Source organism: Haliotis asinina, chromosome 7, assembly GCF_037392515.1.
Source record: "Haliotis asinina isolate JCU_RB_2024 chromosome 7, JCU_Hal_asi_v2, whole genome shotgun sequence".
Lineage (NCBI taxonomy): Eukaryota > Metazoa > Mollusca > Gastropoda > Lepetellida > Haliotidae > Haliotis > Haliotis asinina.
Genome location: NC_090286.1, coordinates 35,455,069 through 35,461,538, shown reverse-complemented (window position 1 = coordinate 35,461,538; position 6,470 = coordinate 35,455,069).

The following is a 6,470-nucleotide window of genomic DNA, read 5'->3' as shown; positions in this document are numbered from 1 at the left end:
GTTTTTGTATGGGGGGTGGGGGATTTTATTTTTTATTTTATACTTTGTGTGTGTGTGTCTGTGTGTGTGTGTCTGTGTGTCTGTGTGTCTCTGTCTGTGTCTCTGTGTCTGTGTGCGTGCCTGTTTAGGGATTTTGGGGGGTTTGGGGGGTGGGGGTGGTTTTTTTGCTGTTTTCTTTTTTTAAGTTGCCTTGTTAAGTGAGTTCTGGGAGAGGAGAAGATCAAGACAGGTTATCTGTAAAATGTTTGAATATTACTTAGATACCGTTGACGTCACCGCTTTGCCAAATAGGTTGGTTGGATTGTAATTATCTCCGCACAGTCAACACAGATCAACAGCATAAGCAAATGGGATACGATAAAATGCGTCAATTAAGACAGCAAGCCTGACCACCCAATCCCGTTAGTCGCCTCTTATGACAAGCATGGGTTGTTGAAGATCAGTTCTAACCCGGATCTTCACGGGGATATGACATATGTTTCGCTCACGGGTCAACATCACTTACATATATCCTCAAATGAATTTATTTTGGACAAAAAACTGACGATATTTCGTAATACGTGATCTATACTATCCAAAAAAAAGAAACGCATAGACGAGAAATCTGTTGTGAAAATGTATTTTCAAATATGTGTATAACTCGTCTACAAACAGACTTTAGTGCATGAAATTTTACACCAGTTTAGAAGAAGGTTATGTCTGTACAACCAAGTGGATACGATAGATAAGGGAGACGCTGAGCGCGATGGTGACGACGTAGACGTCGGGCTTCCTGGCTTTGAGACCAATCTCTTTCACTCTGTTGTATACAGTTTGACCGGATATCCTTTGAGGTCCAGGCACCCTGGCCTGATAAGACTCATTACTCCTTCTCCAAACTTGCCAGTGGACCTGAGCCTCCCTCGGATGGTGATGGTTGAGAAACCAACTCTCACTCTCCATAGTTCTCTGAGATCTTTGGCATTGGTCATTGGCCTGCGTCTCACTAGGCGAACTAGGGCACGGTCATCACGGGAAGTGGTCTTTCTCGGCCTTCCTAATCGTGGAAGATCCTTGACGTAACCAGTGGCCGCATGTTCCCTTACAAGGCAAATAATGACCCAATGCTGGACCCAATGCTGCGACAGGACAAACAAGCTTCATGCATACCAGTAATCTGCCATCTGGTATTTTCTGAAAGCCTACGCCTCGGCATGTCCAAAAAAGTTCAATTTCAGCACTGTTCACTTATTGATGCGTTCGTTCTAAGTGTATCAGCAGCATTACAAATAAATAGTACATGATATTCATTTTCTATATAATTTTGGCGTGTGCTTTTACGAAAAGGACATAGCCTTTCGTTCTATTCAATTCCGTAATACCTACCGATATTGAAAAAGGATGACTGTGTCTAACTTTTTTTAACCCAGGTATTATAGCCTACGCTATCTAGCGGTCTTAACATTAAATAACATTGATGTGGGAGTATGTGCCATATGTGGAAGTCTGCACCAAACTTTAATCATTCTTGACATGTACAAGTGCTGCAATGAGCGCCAGACACATAGTATTGTTCACGAAATGTAATTTGCACTGTGTCTATTGTTTTAGAGTGTCATGTTCCCCGGATTTCAGAGCCATAACAAAGAACAAGCACAGCCATTAAATAAAAAATATGAAGTAAATCAGTGCAAACTACGTTACCAAGTTTCCTCTGGAAACCATTTAAAGCCATTATAGCTTTTGAGGCCTGAGATGCAAGACATGTCCGTGCTTTTCTCCAGACAAGCTTGGGTGTGAAAACTGAACCTAAATACTTTTTAAAAGAAACTGTTTCAACTGGGGAACCATTATTACAATTTCTCATAGTGACGAAGAGCTCCCCCCCAATACCCCTCTCCACCACACACACACACACACACACACACACACACACACACACACACACACACACACACACACACACACACACACACACACCCAAGCCACCTGCAAATATAAGTCCATGTAGAACACCTCCTTGAACACCCTCTAATTTTAATTTCTTACAAAGACTATCAATAAATATAAGAAACATCTGTGGGCTCAGAATACATCCCTGCCTTGTACCCATTCCTGCCATGTCTGTTTGAACACAACAGGTAATTAATAGATTTTTCAAAATACAAATCGCCTTTTTGAGGATAGTATATTAACATTTGATGATAGGTTTTTGGAGACCTTCAAGACAGCTTCCCTATCGTGTCAGTTTTCACTTGATTTGGTTTAATTTCCTTGTGTTTTTAAGGAAATGATTCATTTCTTGTGTGATTAAAAAGTATACGCTTTAGGCGGAAAATACTGTAGCTTTCACCTATTTTCCGTGTTTGTCTATGAAATGTGTTTGGGAAACTAATGATCGATTGTGTCAGCATCCAAGCGTGCCAGAGATATGGAATGGCACTTGACAAGCACCTATTGATATATTTTAATGGACAATGACACTTGATGAACCGAGTGGACAAGCACCTATCGATATATTTTGCGTACAATAATACTTAAATGTACACTGACGTGTAATAAGCCTATGGACAAGTACTTATCGATATCAGTAGTGTACAATGACGCTTCATTAGGTGACTGGACAAGTGAATATCGATACTTCTAGAGTACAAAGACACTTCAAAAGTGAATGTCGATGCCTTAGGGGTTCCACTTAATCAGCCGACTGGACAAGCACCTATCGATACATTTACTGTACAATAACACTTTTTTTCTTTTTTCCTTATTGTTCCCATCAATACAAGGTTCGAATATATGTATACCTGAATTTATATGTGTGTATACATTGTTGATGCGTCAAATATAATTATGTATATATTGCACATCATATTTCAGAGGATAACAATGGTCATTGTAGATCAAATAGTGGGGATAGAGGAAACATTTTTGAGAATTTATAAAAAAACGTTGTTTCTTTTGGATATAAACTGCTAAACCAAGACTATGTCTTTTAAAATCTTCATAAAGTTTTCCAAGTTTGGCATTATTATTTCAGGGTACAAATGTAGATGTGTCTTTTAGCAGAAAGTACTGTATGATACAGTAATGGTTTGTTCCTGAGTACCAAACAAACCTTGAAATTTTGTTAATTGTAATCAATGAATGTTTTGATTAATCACAATTTATAGTTCACACCAAACTATTTTCGTTTCCTCACATTCCCAATGTATATGACATATGTCCTCATTAATGAATGAAGTGCATATGAAATTGTCAACCAGTTTCATCCTGAAAAGTTCCATTTTATTACAAACTATTCCACGCAAAAATTTGGATATATTTTCATATGTCTGGTAGATATGAAATTTAACACTATCAGATAGCAATTTATCATAAAACTTTCTTGAACCTTTTACTTAAGTCATGAAATCCTTTTGTAAAGTTCTTTTATTAAGGCTATTTGTATACATATGTCTGTAGCTTTTTATATATGAGATATTCAAGATCTAAATATGTACCCCTTATCCCATGTGTCCAAGAGACTAAACGTTGTTCATCATGTACAAGTCCTTACTAAGTTCAAATACTTTTGTTAGCCACGTGTCTGATATACTGGTTTGTGTTTTTGGATGTTTTGATGAGCCAGATGAGTTGGGATAATATTTCATCAACTTTATCATCGTCAATGGCGTGTGTAGCGCAATACGATTTCATTAACGTTATCATCGTCAGTGGCGTGTGTAGCACAATAAGATTTCATTAACGTTATCATCGTCAGTGGCGTGTGTAGCACAATAAGATTTCATTAACGTTATCATCGTCAGTGGTGTTTGTAGCACAATAAGATTTCATTAACGTTATCATCGTCAGTGGTGTTTGTAGTACAAAAAGATTTCATTAACGTTATCATCGTCAGTGGTGTTTGTAGTACAATAAGATTTCATTAACGTTATCATCGTCAGTGGTGTTTGTAGTACAATAAGATTTCATTAACGTTATCATCGTCAGTGGTGTTTGTAGTACAATAAGATTTCACCATCGTCAGTGGTGTTTGTAGCACAATAAGATTTCATTAACGTTATCATCGTCAGTGGTGTTTGCAGTACAATAAGATTTCATTAACGTTATCATCGTCAGTGGTGTTTGTAGCACAATAAGATTTCATTAACGTTATCATCGTCAGTGGTGTTTGTAGTACAATAAGATTTCATTAACGTTATCATCGTCAGTGGTGTTTGTAGTACAATAAGATTTCACCATCGTCAGTGGTGTTTGTAGCACAATAAGATTTCATTAACGTTATCATCGTCAGTGGTGTTTGTAGTACAATAAGATTTCATTAACGTTTTCATCGTCAGTGGTGTTTGTAGCACAATAAGATTTCATTAACGTTATCATCGTCAGTGGTGTTTGTAGTACAATAAGATTTCATTAACGTTATCATCGTCAGTGGTGTTTGTAGTACAATAAGATTTCATTAACGTTATCATCGTCAGTGGTGTTTGTAGCACAATAAGATTTCATTAACGTTATCATCGTCAGTGGTGTTTGTAGCACAATAAGATTTCATTAACGTTATCATCGTCAGTGGCGTTTGTAGTACAATAAGATTTCATTAACGTTTTCATCGTCAGTGGCGTTTGTAGTACAATAAGATTTCATTAACGTTATCATCGTCAGTGGTGTTTGTAGTACAATAAGATTTCATTAACGTTATCATCGTCAGTGGTGTTTGTAGTACAATAAGATTTCATTAACGTTATCATCGTCAGTGGTGTTTGTAGTACAATAAGATTTCATTAACGTTATCATCGTCAGTGGTGTTTGTAGCACAATAAGATTTCATTAACGTTATCATCGTCAGTGGTGTTTGTAGTACAATAAGATTTCATTAACGTTATCATCGTCAGTGGTGTTTGTAGTACAATAAGATTTCATTAACGTTATCATCGTCAGTGGTGTTTGTAGCACAATAAGATTTCATTAACGTTATCATCGTCAGTGGTGTTTGTAGTACAATAAGATTTCATTAACGTTATCATCGTCAGTGGTGTTTGTAGTACAATAAGATTTCATTAACGTTATCATCGTCAGTGGTGTTTGTAGCACAATAAGATTTCATTAACGTTATCATCGTCAGTGGTGTTTGTAGTACAATAAGATTTCATTAACGTTATCATCGTCAGTGGTGTTTGTAGTACAATAAGATTTCATTAACGTTATCATCGTCAGTGGTGTTTGTAGCACAATAAGATTTCATTAACGTTTTCATCGTCAGTGGTGTTTGTAGTACAATAAGATTTCATTAACGTTATCGTCGTCAGTGGTGTTTGTAGCACAATAAGATTTCATTAACGTTATCATCGTCAGTGGTGTTTGTAGCACAATAAGATTTCATTAACGTTATCATCGTCAGTGGTGTTTGTAGTACAATAAGATTTCATTAACGTTATCATCGTCAGTGGTGTTTGTAGCACAATAAGATTTCATTAACGTTATCATCGTCAGTGGTGTTTGTAGCACAATAAGATTTCATTAACGTTATCATCGTCAGTGGCGTTTGTAGTACAATAAGATTTCATTAACGTTATCATCGTCAGTGGTGTTTGTAGCACAATAAGATTTCATTAACGTTATCATCGTCAGTGGTGTTTGTAGGACAATAAGATTTCACTAACGTTATCATCGTCAGTGGTGTTTGTAGCACAATAAGATTTCATTAACGTTATCATCGTCAGTGGTGTTTGTAGTACAATAAGATTTCATTAACGTTTTCATCGTCAGTGGTGTTTGTAGCACAATAAGATTTCATTAACGGTATCATCGTCAGTGGTGTTTGTAGCACAATAAGATTTCATTAACGTTATCATCGTCAGTGGTGTTTCTAGCACAATAAGATTTCATTAACGTTATCATCGTCAGTGGTGTTTGTAGTACAATAAGATTTCATTAACGTTATCATCGTCAGTGGTGTTTGTAGTACAATAAGATTTCATTAACGTTATCATCGTCAGTGGTGTTTGTAGTACAATAAGATTTCATTAACGTTATCATCGTCAGTGGTGTTTGTAGCACAATAAGATTTCATTAACGTTATCATCGTCAGTGGTGTTTGTAGCACAATAAGATTTCATTAACGTTACCATCGTCAGTGGTGTTTGTAGTACAATAAGATTTCATTAACCTTATCGTCGTCAGTGGTGTTTGTAGTACAATAAGATTTCATTAACCTTATCATCGTCAGTGGTGTTTGTAGTACAATAAGATTTCATTAACGTTACCATCGTCAGTGGTGTTTGTAGCACAATAAGATTTCATTAACGTTATCATCGTCAGTGGTGTTTGTAGTACAATAAGATTTCATTAACCTTATCGTCGTCAGTGGTGTTTGTAGTACAATAAGATTTCATTAACGTTATCATCGTCAGTGGTGTTTGTAGTACAATAAGATTTCATTAAAGTTATCGTCGTCAGTGGTGTTTGTAGTACAATAAGATTTCATTAACGTT